Here is a 19,146-nt window from a genome sequence, read left to right as displayed (position 1 = left end):
TTTGCCAGTCACACAACTAGATTGATAATAAGAGAGTACAGTACTTATCTTTTGAGAATTATTGACATATCCAGTATCATTAGTCCATATTGTGATCTCAGGTCCCAGATGTACACTAATGCAATGATACCGTTGAGACTATGTATATGGCTATTTGTGCCTATATTCAATTAACCTTTTGCTTTGATAAGCGCAATGGCGCTCAGCAATCTTAATTGTTCCATATTGTGATCTCAGGTCCCAGATGTATACTAATGCAATGATACCGTTGAGACTATGCATATGGCTATTTGTGCCTATATTCAATTAACCTTTTGCTTTGATAAGCGCAATGGCGCTCAGCAATCGTAATTGTTCCATGGGGCCATTATTGGACAGTCATTATCACAGATGAGATATCAATCCCATTCTCAGTATGCGTAACATTTTCTTTTTACATTATATTTCATTAACATGAATTTTGGGTAGCATGCCGCTTTTCATTTTTTTAAATCTTATGTTGTAACTATGAACTTGTTAGCTCTCAGTGTTTGTAGCGTGTATCATTCAGGGTAGTTGGAGCGATTACTACCATTTACATGACTGATGTAGCCCACACTGATTTATTTGTATGCACTTTAGCACGCTATCACACAGAGAGCTATATGAATTATAACGTTCGTAATGGGTAGTGAATACCTGCGTTCATTTTACTTTCAAACTTTATTGTTTCCGAACATTTCGTACATAGCCTCCTCATAACATGCACTTGTTAGCTCTCAGTGTTTGTAGCATGTATCATTCAGGGTAGTTGAAGCGATTACTACCATTTACATGACTGAGGTAGCCCACATTGATTCATCTGTATGCACTTGAAGCACGCTATCACACAGAGAGGCATATGAATTATAACGTTCGTAATGGGCAGTGAATATCTGCATTCACTTTACTTTTAAACTTTATTGTTTCCGAACATTTCGTACATAGCCTCCTTATAACATTCTGAGTAATTTGAAACAGCTTGCTTTTTCAAGGGAATCGCCTTTTAATTTATGTAACTGTATTTACCTTTATGCTCGAATTATTAGCATGACAATAATGAATTTATTCTGATATAGCGGTTGCTAGATAACGCATTCTTGAAGTATGTTCTCTATGTTTATGAACGATGCAAGTGTATTTCTATGGTTGATTGGCTTGCAGGAAGTAACTTGACAAAGGCAAACGCCGAAACGCGTCGTCCTTCTAAAGCTAGCGCACAATAAAGTGTTTGTGCGGTTTCCTGGTGTGCTGTCTTCTCATTCCTGGAATCTATCGGAATATAAGATTTGGATTATATATATATATATATATTCACTGAAAAAACCATAGGTTTCACACAAGTTATAGTTAGCTGTACATTTCACTCGTAAAAAACCAATGAAATTCCACGTTATAGTTAATGCAGGCAACTATAACTCACGCGACCGCAATCCTCTGCTAATGACATATGTGTCTTTATGAAAAAAAAATATTTGTAATATATGTATAGCTAAAATTTAATGGAAGAAGACATGGGCAAATAAGTGTCTAAATACAGTATTAGCATCAGCAGAGGATTGCGGTCGCGTGAGTTATAGTTGCCTGCACTAACTATAACGTGGAATTTCATTGGTTTTTTACGAGTGAAATGTACAGCTAACTATAACTTGTGTGAAACCTATGGTTTTTTCAGTGAATATATATATATATATAATATATATACATACATACATACATATATATGTCAATGTCCCAGTTCACCATCACCACGACCAAGTGGCAAAGATGCACATATGGGTGAGGAACCCATGAATACAAATACTATTCTCCAAAACACCTAAGAGTCGTGCACTCCGGTGCAAGAAAATCCACAGAGCTCTTGATAGCTGGAAAAGCATGATTTATTGAAGTGCAGTCTTGCAACAATAAACCCAACGCCTTTCGGAGTTGCAAACGCCTTGGTTAGTTACCTGTGAAATACTTACATTTTTGTTGTAAGGGCATGTGTGGTAAATGTATATGCTTGGAAACAGTTTGTGTGGGAAAGGCATGCGTGGTATAGGCATATGTGTGGTAATGGATGCGTGGTAAATGTATTGTGTGGTAACGATCCCGTTGTAAAGACTGTTTCCCATGAGTACTACTTGACACTATAGGTGGGTTACTGGATGAGTGTTCGATTGCAGACTGGCCTTTGTGGGAATTGTATCTGTGTCATGAGTGATTGACTGGAGTGCAGCTCTTAGACAAATGTTTTTTTTTTTGCCTAAGCGAGTAGGGGAGCGAAGAGGAGTGAGGAATAGAAGACATGTGTTTACATTAATGTATTGTTGTGTTTGCTCAGAAGTGTGTCAGCCTATGTGGGATCTTATTTACAGGTTTTGAACTTCCTAGCCATAATAATACTTTTTTTTTCTATCTTTAAAAAATACCAAAACGTTGACAAATGTCTAAATTTGAGGCCCCCTTTGAGGTTGAGGCACAAGTCAAATGCACAGCCCTCATTATGTGACTCCGAGTGTAACACATCGCCCAGTCCTTCCTTAACTCCACTTGTATCATATACTTCAGTACATGTTGTTGAAATATGTAGCAAACCAGCTTTTCAAATTAAAAAAGCGTTTAAGATGCACAATGTCAGTCTTTACTGTTTCTTTGACATTATAACCTCTTCTAAGGCATCTTTTCCTGAAATACACTCTCCATTCAACAGATGCAGAGTGCTCCTCTTATGTTTTATTATGTCCTATTTATAACGTTTTGCAATACGTACCAAATTCAATATGTATTTTTTTCCAGATCTCTATAGTACAATCTCGACCCAGGGACATTGGAGCGCTTTACAAGAGCACTAGTTAGATCACACAAGGTCAGATTATTTTTTTTATTTGTGGGGAGATTAATGGTTTGACCCGAATCAAATGATGGTGAGCTGATGCTGACACTCAATCCTTGAACCCCATGCCAAAGTCGGTAGCTCCGGCCCTAACACCACATCCGCTTATGTAATTGACCTATGGCAGAATGCTGCAGATATACAAAAATAATCTTAAATCTTCACACACTTTTACAGTTTTTACCTGCTCTGTGCCAGTGAATTGACTGGAGCAGATAGGCAGAATATGATCATACTACCAGAAGGTTGTATTACTAAAATATTCAGGAGAGAGATACCATCCTCCAAAAATATCAACTCTAGAATATTGACTACTGCTATACCATCAAGGTAAGAGTAAGGACGGAAACGTCCCATGCTTTGCTACATGAGTCTTCCTCTGCAGTAAGTACCTGGGGGCATATTATCAAGAAACTGCATTAAAATTGTTGCCGCTTTAGCGGCAGAACCCTGCAGCTAAAGCGGCGATAATGGGCTTGATAATATGCCCTTGTGAATTCCCATAGAAGCCCATGTTCTGGTGTCAACATGGGCTTCTATGGGAATTCTCAGCGGCATATTATCAAGTCCATCATCGCCGCTTTAGCGGCAGTTTTCTGCCGCTAAAGAGGCCATAATTGTAACGCCGTGCTTGATAATATGCCCCCTGGTTGCATGTATACCTGGGTCCGTATTATCCATATGGCACACCGTACCAGGTAGCACCATGGCGCATCTTTCAAAAAGTGTGCCTGGAGCAGACCTGGACAGTTCACCCTATCGTGAATGAACTGTCTCCAGGGCAGCTGTGAACCTGCACTGCCCTGGGGGCAGTGCATTCAGTGAAATATGAAGCGAATACTTACAAGTGGCTCCACGTTTCACAGTGCAGGCAGCTGCTGCCTGCGTTTTACAGAGGGGACAGAAATCCCTTTGCAGATGGGTGTAGTGAGTGGCAGTACTCTGATGGTGCAACCAATTGGCACACTTGGGTGTTGCACCACTGGGGCACTCTATGCATGTAATACAGCCCCAGCAGTCCTTTCTATATGGCTTGGCATCACACAAATTTTGTTTGTGTCTCATAGGCCTAGCATGTCCATGGCTTTAAGAGTTTCTGGACATTTCATGTGACTTGGACAAGCTCAACTTCCATGCCATATTGTTGACAGTGGAAGACTGTCCCAGTCAAATGTTTAGAACATAGTATTTTTGTATCAGCAGAACGCGTTAAGAAGAATCCATAGTGTGACAAGACCTTTTTTATCTTGGCCACTCAGGTTGAGGCCTACTGGTCCTCTTGTGTAACTCTTGAATCCATGCGCTTTCCCAGACCACTGCTTTGAAATGCTGGGTGCTTGTTAAGAGTAGTTCTATGTATTGTCAGTGTAGCACATGCCTGCTGTGTGAATGAGCTAGAGTATGGAGGGCAGTGGGAATTCATTGTGGTACAATATGAGAATTGAGAACATTGCTGACCCATAGTGGAAGCATATTGCTTACAATCCTCAAGCTGGTGGAAGGAGACACTGACCATGACTAAGGTCAGTGGAGCCTTGGGCCCTTTAGAAATTCCATGATGCCTTTTGGTTAGAAAGAAGTTGCTGATTAGTTTTCATTTCTTTTATTTTTATTTGTGTGCCATGGATGTGGCCCAGGGGCATCAGAGCACTTCACAATAGAAAAATGTGACCAATCATCAATAGCATGCATACAAGCAAAGCAATGATAGCGTCATATGGCCCGATGGCTGATTGTTAGAAGCAAATCAGAAGAAAAGCAATGTAAAAGGGAATAAACAGATGATAAGGCCCTTGTGAACTATAAGGCAAAAGCGCTGTCTGTGAGCACTGCCATTTGGTCGATGGTAGGGGTGAGAGGTGGGACTGCAGGTTCCGGTGTGAAAAGTCTCTAGGTAACACCTACCATTTTGTCTTTCTTGGTTACTCCTTCAGATGGGCCAGCACATTCCCGGTGGCTGAGAGGTGACCAGGAAGAAACTGACTGCCTGACAATGATATGGGAGGATTCTGGTACCTGGGGGCTACCCCAGGCTCTCATTCCAGTTCTTGATGGGAACCAATGTACCACGCTCACGTGATTGCCAAACACCCAGTCAGGCTATAATTGTGTGACTGCTAAAGGCCCAGCCAGAGCTGCAACTGCTGAATTACTGAAGGCACGAGTGAGCTGCAACTGCTGAATTGCAGCAGGCCTGAGCAGGGCTGTAACTGCAGAATTGCTGAAGATCTGAGCAGGACTGCAACTGCTGAAGTACTGAAGATCCAGTTGGGGCAGCATTTATAGAACAGTCAGTCCGGACGTGGACTGATTTCTAGGGCCCCTCCCTGAACTGCACTTACCTATGGCCAATCCGAGACTGCACCACTTCAGGACTGGTTGTCACTGACCTCTGGACAGCAGTTACTGTGGTTGGGATCATGGCCTTCCAGACCGCAATGGCTCTTACCACCCTCACTGGACCGTGAGCAGAAACTGCAAAAAAATGGCTGGACCGATGCTCTTCCTAATGTTTCCAGCACCCGGCCCGACAGACTGCAACGGAAACTTTCCAATTGACTGGAGCTTGGCACAAGAACAGAAGAATCACTTTGAGGGCAAAATTGTAACTCCAAGGACCTGTGAGACTCTTCTACCTGATAAGGGGGTGAGACACAGAGACTGAGCTCATTTTATGAACTCTGGGTAATTGAGCCTGAACCTCAGGCAAATTCATACTACTCCTGATTGCCTTTGATTTAGGGGAAACCCAGTATCCGAGGCGGGGCCTGGTAAGGGATGGTGAAGGAATTGGTGTGGGTATAGCATCAACTGAAGATATTGCCTACAGGTGCAAATTAAGTATACACCGCTTGGATTGTGTAGCATTGTGTGAAACTGTGTGAATCTAGTACTTTACTTCTTACAAAGTCGAACACTGGGCTGGATATTAATTTATTGGATCTATTAGTTGATTGCTGAGCCCTGAGCACCATTTCTAAACTACCTTCCTAAGAAGCCTCTAACAGCTTGCCCTCGCTACTTTCAAACTTAGGGGTGAAAAGGGTTTTATTTGGCCCAGTTTGCAGAGCAATAGTAAGACAGACTCTAGAACAGCAGTGACCAGCAGTCTTAACATGCAAGGCTGAGGCGCGTTGGCCTCTGGTTGCCCAGTGGTCCTTTAAATGTAGTCTGGCAGTATATACATAATGGGAAACATAGATTTACCATTCTTATCTCTAATATACATCTTTTCTTGTTGCTTGTCTGGTGGATGCTTGTGAGAAATTGGGCTGTTGGCTGATTGGGGTGTGAGCCCTGGTCAAGCAGCAGCCACAATCCCTTGGCGAGTGAACCACAAAAGACACTAAATTAGCTAGGCACCAAAAAGGGGTCAGGCTTAACTTAGAAGAAATGTATAAAGTATTTATGCAGCACCAAAAGTACTAAAGTGAAAACACCACACAAGAAAACTCCACCAATTTAAAAAATAGAGTACATTTTAATAAATTATTTCACACCAAAACAATTAGAATCCAATCAGTAGAACCAGTGTTATGAATTCTTAAAGTTTTTAGTAGGAAGTGGAACTAGCAGCTAAAAGATCAAAGTGCCAATGGCAGATATCTAGTTATGTGAGACTGGGTGAAAGTCGAAAAATATGGCCGACGGCGATGGAGAACGGTTCGAATACGAAAGGTGGACTGAGCCCGGCCAAGGCTTACATTCAGACTTAGAAGAATTTTCAAGAAAAATGTTCTGAGAAGGGAAATTTCAAAGGGGCAGAGACCAAGCATGAAGTGTTGTTGTCTGGGAGCCTTGTGTCAAAGCTGCTGTGTTGTTTTTTCCGTTCAGACTGAGTCTCTTTTTTAGAAGTTGAAAATTTCCAGTGGGACAAGACAGAGGGCTGTAGCTGAATACAATTTCATGAGGCTGGATACTCCTTTGGCGAAAGAATCTGAACAGGATTTGCTGCTGCGGAAAAGAACATAGCGGGAGAAGCTTCAAAATCAGTCCGGCCGGCAATGCACCTCGGAAGGCTAGGTGAGCACATTGGTCCTGGTTTCCTCCTGGTTTTCAGAGCAGTTTTTGGCCAAAAAGTCCTCCGTTTTGAGATTTGGCATCTGGGCATGTTTAGTACCACATCCAAGGGTCCAGGACTGGTTGGATACCACTTGGGGTTCAGGTCTCATTCAGATTGGTTCCAGGTGTGGTTTCAAGATGGTGGGGACCTTTGTTTCCCTGTGGCTATGAACAGGAGGCCAGTGAATTAGCCCTTGGAGACACTCTGGTAGTCCCATGTTCAGGTGAAGCTGCAGGGCTCAACAGCAGGGCTGACCTCAGTGGGTTCAAGACAGGTTCCAGGCAGCAAAGCAGTCTTTTCAGGTAGAGAAAAGCAGTCTTGCAGAGTGCTCAGCAGGTCACAGCAGCAGGCAGTCCTCTGAGTGTCTTTCTGCAGGCCTAGGAGTGAACTGAAGAGTTGTTGTCTGAGGTCCTATTTTCTATACTCTGTGCCCTCCTTTTGGAAGGTGGGAGAAGTTTCTAAACAATGTCTTTGATGTGGATGGAATTTCCTGACTCCCCATCCCAGGCTCCAAGCTGGGTTTAGGGATAACAAGGAGGTGATAGGTCTTTTATGTGAAGGCAGAGCATACCCATTCAGTTGCAAGTGGGGCTGTGCTCAGCTCCGCTCCCCTAACCTGCAAGCAGATTTCCCATTCAGGAACACCTAATCCCTTATTAGTGTGACTGTCTAGGAGGAATTCACAAAGTCACCACATTTGGCCAATGCTGCCAATTGACCTCAAGTCATATGTGAATCTTGCAGCAAATCCTGGACTTTTAACTGAAAGGACACTGTATTATATGTATTGAAGTTTCACTTTTACAGTTTTCAATAAGACTTTAAATAAATCCCATCATGCAAAAGAATGTTGGCTAAAATGTAAGGGACCATACCATGAACATGTGTGCTGGTGCTTAGCATAGCTGTGTGCTTGTTAATTCTCTATTTTACATAGTCCAAATTATACACTTTACTCAGAAATACTCAGAATTGGTGCATGAGCAGTAGAATGTATAAATTGGAAAAAGGGGAAAGGCTTCCTCTGCCCCCTGTTTCCACTGCTTGCAACTGATGCTCTAATTCTCACGCTTTCTTAGTTAGGGGCATGCGGTTTATACTACTTAAAAACAGTAACATAGCTATGCTCTGTCCCTCACATATATTCATGATACGGCCCCACGTCTAGCAGCAAGTGTGACGCATGACTTGGAAACTTACCCACTCTCACTTTAAATTTGCGATGCTCCAAAGTATTCTCCCATTTATAAAAGCAACATTCGATTTGTTCCAAAATTCTGAGTTGCCTCCCTCATTTTAACAAAACAAGGTTCTGAGCTATTCATTTGTGGAGGAGTGTAGCGTGTGGTATGTTGCACAAATTGACTTGTTTGAATCTACAGATAATTTCACATTTGGAAGCCCCTGATTTCAAACTTTGGAAGTTTCATAATGATGCCTTTAAGACAATCTGGATGCAGTATTCACCCAGCGACAGAACTGTTCGGCTTATCCAATCGGGACTGAGATGTCATATGCACCACCAATAGGGGATACCATGAGCACAATCTAATGAGGATGTATACTGTGCACCAAGATGCATTACACTACAAAGTCTGCAGAAAAGGGAAAGTATATTACAATGGATGTTCTACCTGTGTGTGTAGCAACACCCTCTGGCTATTAATTTAAATCACTACTTGGCAGGGCAATACCAACTCTGTTTCAGTATCTCTTGAAAGGTTTTTAAAAGTGACATTCTAACTGCTGTCTGCACTGCATCAAGCTAAAAGATATACCTCCATGTATTTTGTAATTGGTGGATGTGGTCCATATTTTAATCAACTTACTTTAAAACAAATCATGTCATGATAAATCTACTGTGTCTGCCCCTACAAGCAGGTATTCAATAATGTTCTTCATATTCTGACAGCAAGGCAATAACTCTGACTCTAGATGCTGCCACTGTTTGTTTCTGCTCTTGTTAACCCCTTCAATTGGCATCACTTTCACGCTTTGTCAATGGGCCTGTTGACCCTATAGTTCCAGATAATCTTGGAAATAAAGTGCCTGCGCAGGATCGGCGCTGGTGTTGTTCTCAAAAACATATAAGGCAATGTGTTCTTGCTGTTTATAACAGCTAAACTCTGGTTGTAAACCCAACACAAAACCAGATATGAATTTGTTAAAGCCTTCATTTGTTGGATTTTGACTCCATTATACTTTTTATAATTGTGCATTGGTCTCTCACAATATGCATGCACTGATTCTTTTTACTCCTGAGTAGCCTCCATGATTTTTGACCAATCCATCTCTGTCTCTTAAACTTTATGTTTCAAATGCACAGTCAATTCCTTATCCTTTTCCATAACATTTGAAGCAGGATCTTTATCAGGAGGAACTCTATGAGGCCAAGTTACAGCTGCTTTGCACTCAGCCCACAAATCTTTTGGGACAATAATTTCAAAAAAACATATTGAAATCTACCAGAAGCATCTTTGAAATCGTCACTGGTCTTAACACCTCCAAATATCATTCATTAAGATCCCTAAGCTTTTGAAAGTTTGTCGTGAATGCAATGAGATCAGATCTCTGCTAAGGAACATACATATAACCTTTATGCACTTCTCACAGAAGAAAACGAGATTATCCACATCTATTTCAGGCTCCCTTGTACTCTATTTTGCTTCTTTTTTTACTTCAGTCTTTTTATTTTGTGCCTTGCACTCCCTTTCATATTCCACTTATTCATGCATTCCCTCAAATCTGATCACTTTTCAGTGTTGTTAATTAAATCTCTAAAATGTGCCTGTATAGTCAGCAAAACAATTTCATTCACTTCTACATCACCCAGATCCATTCTGTAGTTTCTGTGCCACTCATTCTTTTATACAGATCAATGTCATATTCCTCTACAAACTCTTAAAGGCGAGCATATGCCTCACATGCACACCTATCTGCTTATGTGCTCGGAAATCTCAATTCATTCTCATTATATGTGGACAGTCTTTCTATGCCAATTGTAGCCTGCAAGATTTCTGCAAACTCTGCTTTCAATTGGGGAATATTAATTTCTCTGCTTGTTGGTTCACTTGGTTGTTCTCTAGTCACAGAAGTAACTGTACTAATAATACTGGAAGTAGCTGTATCAGTGGTAGGTATAACAACATTTGCACTTGCAATAACATTAGTACCTGCTTCATTTTTGGGTAGTGTAGTAGGCACTTCTAATGTATGCATACCCTTACTCGCTCTCCTGCACCAATTTCTTGAGGTGGTCTTGGAGCTTGTAAAACTGTACATGGGCAGGCCTTGAATCTAATAAATCATCTAAAAATCTATTCTCCTAATCCAAATAATTTTGAATGTTTTTCTTTCTTTATCTTTTTCTTACTCTTTTTTGATTTAATCATTCCTATTGCCTATTTTCTTCTGATTTATCTCATTAGCAACTACAGGAAACACACCCACTCAAAGCATTGTATCCTCTCTACGTAAGTCAGAAACTCACAGCATATTTAACCTGGCTTTTCACTTCCATCCGTTCTTTCTCAATTGCAACACAATCCCATTAATTTAATGTCTCAAAATTTACAGGTATAGGTTACAGTGCGACTTCATTATACACTAACCAATCACAGCGCGATCCATAGCAACAATCAACTTATCACATTGCGGCTCACTGTGATGATTCACTGAATTGCAGCACCATTTACTGTGACACAATGCTATACTCCCGAAACCAGGCACAAACAAACAATTCAGGACAAATCTTCTTGTCTGCTTTACCTAAAATTCAAGAAAAGGGCAGTCTCACTATATAAGATGTAGGGCCATAAAGGAATTATCAATGATTCTAAAGCAAGTTCCCGACCAATCAACGGCAACGCACCTTTTATTAGCAAGCCTATTCCTGCACACCAAATAATACACAAAACACTGATCTGGATTGGAAAACATTCTTTTTAAGACATAAAGGTGCCAATTCCGATCCGGTAAAAAAAAATACCGTACGACTCGCATCCGTATTTTTTTAAGTACGAGTCGCACAAGTACCGTACAAACTGCCAAGTACGATTCGCATGGGAAAAACTCCATACGAATCACATCTGGAAAACTCCCCCACACGTCCTCGGGTCGGAAAATGTGTCCGACACATCCCCGGACGATTTACCGTACGAGTCGGAAAAATGAAGTCCGACCGCGCTAGTACGATCACTCCCGTCCTTTAGATTTTACAACTGTATGCAAAAAACACTGTACGGACCGAACTCCCACAGCAAGCATGGAGACACGTGTCCGCACACGCGTCGAACACCCCACCACAGACCCCGCATGTACGCGCCAAATGCCCCCCGGCCGCGGATGTACGTGCCGAACCCCCACCGCACCCGTGCATGTACGGACCAAACCCCCACCCCACCAGTGTATGTATGGACCGTACCCCAACCCCACCCACGTATGTACGGACCGTACCCCCACCCGTGTATGAATGGAGCATACCAACACCCCACCCGTGTATGTACGGACCGTACCCCCACCCCACCCGTGTATGTACGGACCGTACCCCCACCCCACCAGTGTATGTACGGACCGTACCCCCACCTGTGTATGTATGGACCGTACCCCCCACCCGTGTATGTACGGACCGTACCCCCCACCCCACCAGTGTATGTACGGACCATACCCTCACACCACCAGTGTACGTACGGACCGTACCCCCACCCCACCAGTGTATGTACAGACCGTACCCCCACCTGTGTATGTACGGACCGCACCCCACACCCGTGAATGTACGGACCGTACCCCCCAACAGTGTATGTACGGACCGTACCCCCACCCCACCAGTGTTCGTACGGACCGTACCCCCACCCCACCAGTGTATGTACGGACCGTACCCCCCACCCGTGTATGTACGGACCATACCCCCCACCCTTGTATGTACAGACCGTACCCCCCACCCCACCAGTGTATGTACGGACCGTACCCCCACCCCACCAGTGTACGTACGGACCGTACCCCCACCCCACCAGTGTATGTACGGACCGTACCCCCCACCCGTGTATGTACGGACCATACACCCCACCCGTGTATGTACGGACCATACCCCCACCCCACCAGTGTATGTACTGACCGTACCCCCACCCCACCAGTGTACGTACGGACCGTACCCCCACCCCACCAGTGTATGTACGGACCGTACCCCCCACCCGTGTCTGTACGGACCGTACCCCCCACCCGTGTATGTACGGACCGTACCCCCACCCCACCAGTGTATGTACGGACCATACCCCCACCCCACCAGAGTACGTACGGACCGTACCCCCACCCGTGTATGAATGGAGCGTACCAACACCCCACCAGTGTATGTACGGACCGTACCCCCACCCGTGTATGTACGGACCGCACCTCCCACCCGTGAATGTACGGACCGTACCCCCCACCCGTGTATGTACGGACCGTACCCCCCACCCGTGCATGTACGGACCGTACCCCCCACCCGTGTATGTACGGACCGTACCCCCCACCCGTGCACATACAGACCGTACCCCCACCCGTGTATGAATTGAGCATACCAACACCCCACCAGTGTATGTACGGATCGTACCCCCCGTGTATGTACGGACCGTACCCCCACCCCACCAGTGTATGTATGGACCGTACCCCCACCCCACCCGTGTATGTACGGACCGTACCCCCCACCCGTGTATGTACGGACCGTACCCCCCACCCGTGCATGTACGGACCATACCCCCCACCCGTGTATGTACGGACTGTACCCCCCCGTGCATGTACGGACCGTACCCCCACCCCACCAGTGTATGTACGGACCGTACCCCCACCCCACCCGTGTATGTACGGACCGTACCCCCACCCCACCAGTGTATGTACGGACCGAACCCCCACCCCACCCGTGTTCGTACGCACCCTACCCCAGGCCCACACACCAGCACCCTCACCCAACATCAGGCATGTACGAGTCGTACTAAGCCATAGCAAAGGACAGCACTGCACAACAACATGGCCCATGTCGCACCGTACAGATGCCAAAAACACTCCTACTGAACCATAACTCACCAAAAAAACACAAGGACAGTCAATCCGAGGCACACAACACCACAAAACATATCCAACAAGGCCAAATACATCCTATACACTGACCTGCAACTGACAAACAGATAAACAGAGGCCCAAACCACTACCACTCCTTATAACACACCCACCCAAAGTTCAAAAACAGCCACACCCACAAATGGACCAATTAAAAGGCCCAACACACACAAACCATGATCCTTTGCAACAGATCCACTGCTGCCAGACCCCAGAGACAACGCACTGCACCATACTTCAACCATCAATACACCTTACACTTGCACTCCTTCACACAACCACCATCACAAACACACCCTCATCACATTCACACACACACACCTGCACACCCACAACCATCCACACCCACACCATCCACACCCCCACCCCCACAACCATCCACACCCACACCCCCACAACCATCCACACCCACACCCCACACCATGCCCACCAACAAGAATCCAAAGTTCACAAAGGACGAGCTGGAGTCCCTTGTCGACGAAATCATCAGAGTCGAGCCACAGCTCTTCGGAACATTGATCAGACGGACCAGCATATCAGAAAAAACTGTGGGAGAGGATAGTCAATTCCGTGAATGCTGTTGGGTCCACCAGAAGGACCAGGCATGAGTGCCAAGCCAGGTGGTACGATCTGCGGAGGACGGTCCGCCGCAAAATGACGGACGAGCACAACCAGGCCAACATCACTGGAGGAGGGCCATCCCGCAGACCGGTACACTACCATCCCTGGGAGGAGAAGGTGATGACCACGCTGGAGCCGTTGGCATGTGACGGACTAGAAGGAGTCCGAGAGCCTGGTGAGTACACAAACAACTCACCTCACATGGGGGGGAATGCCATATACAACCCAAATACCAATCATGCACGCAACCCCCACAAAGCCAGCACTGGACACAACCACACTTCAAAAACACATATATGCCACTAGCCAAATCCAACCACCCAGAGGAACTGTGCCAAATCAAAAAAGAATGAAACATGGATGTCGCATGTAACACAATTAACACTGTCTCTCACACACACAGGTCAACGTCGTCAATCTCCCCCCAACACTGGGGGGGAAGACTCACAAGACCAGGCTCTGCGTGAAGAGGACCCCAACGCCAGCGACGACTCTCACCACTCCGTGGATGACCCAGACCAACCTGGCCCCTCTGGTGTCCAACCACCTGCAGCACCTGCGTCAGGTACAACTGAGCCAACCACCACCCCCATTCCTACCACATCCCAGGAGACACCCAGGAGCCCTGCCCGCACACAACAATGCAGCCAGTCTGTCCAGGAGGGACAAGGTTCTTCGGGCACCCAGGAGGAGGCAGGCGACACCGCAAATGCCATCCCTCAGGGGTCCCGGAGACTCGATGTGCCCACAACGGCAGGCCAGGCTCAAGTGGGCAGGGGTGGTGGGAGTGGAGGACGGCGGAGGCCCGAACCTGCCCCGTTGGCTCAGGACCCGGCTATGGCACACGTCAGAACCATCCTGGACGCATACCGGCGTGACTCCAGAGGCATCGCCCAGGTAGTGGACACCCTCAATGAGATGAAGGCCCTGCAGGTTGAGCATCATGCCAGGATGGAGGCAAGACATGCAGAGCACTTGGCGGTGCAGAGGGACCTGAGCCAATCCCTCCGTCAGATCGCCCAAAGCCTGGCAAACCCTCCCTGTGCCAGCAGGCGTAGAGCAGCACCAGCCCCAGGGAGGGAGGAGGAGGAGGAATCATCTGACGGAGCGTCCCTTGCACCGTCAAGCCAGGCGTCTGAGGGTCCCCGCAGGAAGGTGGGTCGTCCACGCAAGAAAACGTGAGAGTCAGCGGAACATCACCATCTCCCAGGTAACCTTGCCTGGCACCTGGCCCTATGGCCCAACAGCAGCACAGCAGCAAAGGACATTCTCTGCCACATGGCCTTGCTGGTCACTGTCTGACCAATGTTGACAAAGACTGTGGCACAGACTCTGATGACTGTCAATGGCAAGGACACCAACTCCCCCTGTGAACTTTGGATTCAACACTCCCGCCAAGCACCTCTTGTCACCCCCCCAAACACGTACCCAAGCACTAATAAAATTCATCACAATCACAAGATGATGCCTTCATTTTGCATTATTCCACTACATGTGTGTGTTGTAAAGTCAAACCATGCCTGATTCCTGAATTAACTCCGAAACACCATACCCTGGGGTCTGAGTCTGGCACAGGACACACATGGGTCACAACGTACCATCCAAGACAGACATGGAGCACCATACTCACCCGTGATGGGCCCAACCAGCTGAGGGGGTGCCCGCACAACTGTGCCCACAGACCTATTTAGAAGAGCAACAGTCATGCGCAGAGGTCAGGGATCATGTGGAGTGTCCTGTGCTGGGAGTCCCAGGTATGTGTAGACACGTGGCAGAACCATGTCCTGCATGCTTGAGTCAGGTGGATGTGGCGAATGGTGGGCCAGCCAAGGTTGGATGCATGGAGATGGCACAATAGGGTATTGGATCACAGTGCCACAAGGTTGTGTTGTGGGTGTGGGCTGCATCCTGAGGGTGTGCGTGGATTGAGAAGGTCATCCTGCAGCTGGCAGTGATCCACTCCCCCATCTCTGTTTGACGTTGATGTGGCCTGGTCGCCGGATGTAGTAGCAGAGCTGTGCAGATGCACCCTGGATGTGGACAAGTATCATGGGATTTCTAACGCACATGTCCGTAGAGTGAAGGGTAGGAGTAGACACGGATGTCATAGTTGACCTGGGGGATGGTCTCCCTCTTGCCTTGAGGTGGATGGAACTGGGGATCTAGTGCATGATGCAGAGTGTGCTGCCGCATGAGGCACAGATGCTGCTGATCAGCATAGCACATGTCAGCAAGCAATCCATGATGGACACCAGCTCGTTTGCGTGGACGCTGGGTGCCCTTGCTGCAGGGCCTGCAGCAGCATGCGCCATGTCAAGGAAACAATGCCACAAGTAGCACACAAAGACAAGGATCTCAGGAAGGAACCATGCAAAAGGTGCATGTCAAGGAAGGAATGTCTGGTTCAACATGGCACACACACACACAATGGATTCACATGCGGCACAGTGGCCGTCGTGGAGACTGACAGGCCACAAAACCTACACAGCCATGGACATCATGCACAATACAGAATCTAATCCCTGACAAACAGCTTGCATCTTGCTACTCTACACATAGACTCATATGCACCATCTCTGAGAACAATGCCAGACATGCTGCATGCACATTGGTAACAGACCACCATTGACAGAGATGAGGCACCTTGGAGGCAGAGGGACACCTTTATTAGTCATGTGTGTCGGAATGCCAATGCAACTCTGTCTACACATACACAGGTCATGTGGATGAACACGTGGGACCAACACTGGCACCCCCCTTAGCACCACAGATGCTGGAAATCCATGGCACTGGCACACAAGTGACGGGTGACAGCTAAACACCCCCTGCTGCTCACGGAGAGCCTGCTATACACCATTGAGCCCCTAATGGGGAATTCACACACCATGTCAACCCGGTGCAACCCGTATGTTTCCGAGGCCAGTGTCACACACATTGATGGCTCCATCACAATCCCATTACAGATGACTGTCACCAAGTCTGACCATCAATTCAGGTGAATTCTGCTCCAGGTCATGTGCCCCATGGTGATTCTACATGTATGCCAAGTAACCAAACATGAACAGGAGCAGTGCACACACATTCAAAACAAATACCACTCCCAAAAAGCCGTGCTGCATCCGCAGGGCCGCCCGCCCAACCCGATCCAGTTTCCCGCTGCTTCCTGACCGCGGCCCGCCCCCTCGCCAGTCCATTGGTGGACGCGACCCCGTCTCCCAGCTGACCCGCCCTCCCGAATCCCCTCTTAAGGGGAACCCGCACGCACCTGGTCAGCGACCACTGCGCCTCCGGCCTGGTTGCCCCCTCGCTGCTCCTCGATCCTGCTCCTGAGACCCTTGCTGCTCCAGTCTCCTTCGACGCCGAGAGCGGCGCCCCAGCCGCCGCAGGGCCGCCCGCCCGCCCAACCCGATCCAGTTTCCCGCCGCTTCCTGACCGCGGCCCCGCCCCCTCGCCAGTCCATTGGTGGGCGCGACCCCGCCTCCCAGCTGACCCGCCCTCCCGACTCCCCTCTTAAGGGGAACCCGCACTCACCTGGTCAGCGACCACTGCGCCTCCGGCCTGGTTGCCCCCTCGCTGCTCCTAGATCCTGCTCCTGAGACCCTTGCTGCTCCAGTCTCCTTCGACGCCGAGAGCGGCGCCCCAGCCGCCGCAGGGCCGCCCGCCCATCCTGATCCAGTTTCCCGCCGCTTCCTGGCCGCGGCCCCGCCCCCTCGCCAGTCCATTGGTGGACGCGACCCCGCCTCCCAGCTGACCCGCCCTCCCGACTCCCCTCTTAAGGGGAACCCGCACGCACCTGGTCAGCGACCACTGCGCCTCCGGCCTGGTTGCCCCCTCGCTGCTCCTCGATCCTGCTCCTGAGACCCTTGCTGCTCCAGTCTCCTTCGACGCCGAGAGTGGTGCCCCAGCCGCCGCAGGGCCGCCCGCCCAACCCGATCCAGTTTCCCGCCGCTTCCTGACCACGGCCCCGCCCCCTCGCCAGTCCATTGGTGGACGTGACCCCGCCTCCCAGCTGACCCGCCCTCCCGACTCCCCTCTTAAGGGGAACCCGCACGCACCTGGTCAGCGACCACTGCGCCTCCGGCCTGGTTGCCCCCTCGCTGCTCCTCGATCCTGCTCCTGAGACCCTTGCTGCTCCAGTCTCCTTCGACGCCGAGAGCGGCGCCCCAGCCGCCGCAGGGCCGCCCGCCCATCCCGATCCAGTTTCCCGCCGCTTCCTGACCGCGGCCCCGCCCCCTCACCAGTCCATTGGTGGACGCGACCCCGCCTCCCAGCTGACCCGCCCTCCCGACTCCCCTCTTATGTCGACCCCTCAGCGACCGCGCAGCGGACGCGCGCAGCGGGAGCACCGAATGAGCGCCGAAGGTGCGCCAAAGGTAAGCCCGTCTGCGCCCGTCCGCGCCTGGACCGCACCCAGCGCCAGAACCCCTGGCCCCCGCAGAGGCCAACCCCCCCACCGGACTTACGATGCCGCCACCCTCAACGCACTCAACACCGGCCGAACCCCCGGCTGCTACCGAGCCACTCCGAGACGCACCCACGGACCCTTCAGCTGCCGCACCTGCAAGTTCACCTGCATCCGGACCCGCCCCACACCAGCACCCGCCAAGCCGAACACCAGCAGCAACCACCTCAAGTGCATCCTGCTCAACACCCGCTCCGTCCACAGACACGCCGTTCAACTCTGGAACCTCCTCGACACCACAGCTCCTGACGTTGCCTTCCTCACGGAAACCTGGATGAACGACTCCTCAGCGCCCGACATCGCCATCGCCATCCCAGAGAGCTACAAGATCATCCGGAGAGACCGCGACAACCAGACTGGAGGAGGCATCACCATCATCCACAGGGACACCATCCGTATCTCGACCAACGCCGACAACACCCTGACAACCGCCGAACACCTGCACTTCCAGATCCACACCGACCCCAAGACCACCCTCAGAGGCACCCTGATCTACCGACCCCCGGGACCACGCACTCAATTCAGCGAAGACATCGCCGACTTCATCAGCCCGCACGCCCTCCCCTCTGCTGACTACATCCTCCTCGGGGACATCAACTTCCACCTGGAGAACAACAACGACCGCAACACCACCACCCTGCTTGACAACCTCGCCACCCTCGGACTCAAGCAGCTGGTGACCACCCCCACCCACCTCGCCGGACACACACTCGACGCCGTCTTCTCGTCCAGCAAAGACATCTCCTTCAGCCACGCCACTGGACTCCACTGGACAGACCACAGCTGCATCCACTTCACCTTCAAAAGAACCACGGTCCACCACCACCAGCAACAGGCTGCACGAAGAAGCTGGAACAAGATCACAGCCGAACAACTCGCCGCATCCCTGAGCCAGCACCCTCCCGCCAGCTCACCGAACCCCAGCCAAGCCGCCGACAACCTCACGAAATGGATCTCCACCTGCGCGGACGAGCTCGCCCCTCTGAGGACCCCGCCCAGCAGACCCGGAAGCAA

This window comes from Triturus cristatus, chromosome 4_2, assembly GCF_964204655.1.
Source record: "Triturus cristatus chromosome 4_2, aTriCri1.1, whole genome shotgun sequence".
Lineage (NCBI taxonomy): Eukaryota > Metazoa > Chordata > Amphibia > Caudata > Salamandridae > Triturus > Triturus cristatus.
The sequence above is the reverse complement of the archived record's forward strand: the minus strand, read 5'-3'. Positions refer to the sequence as shown.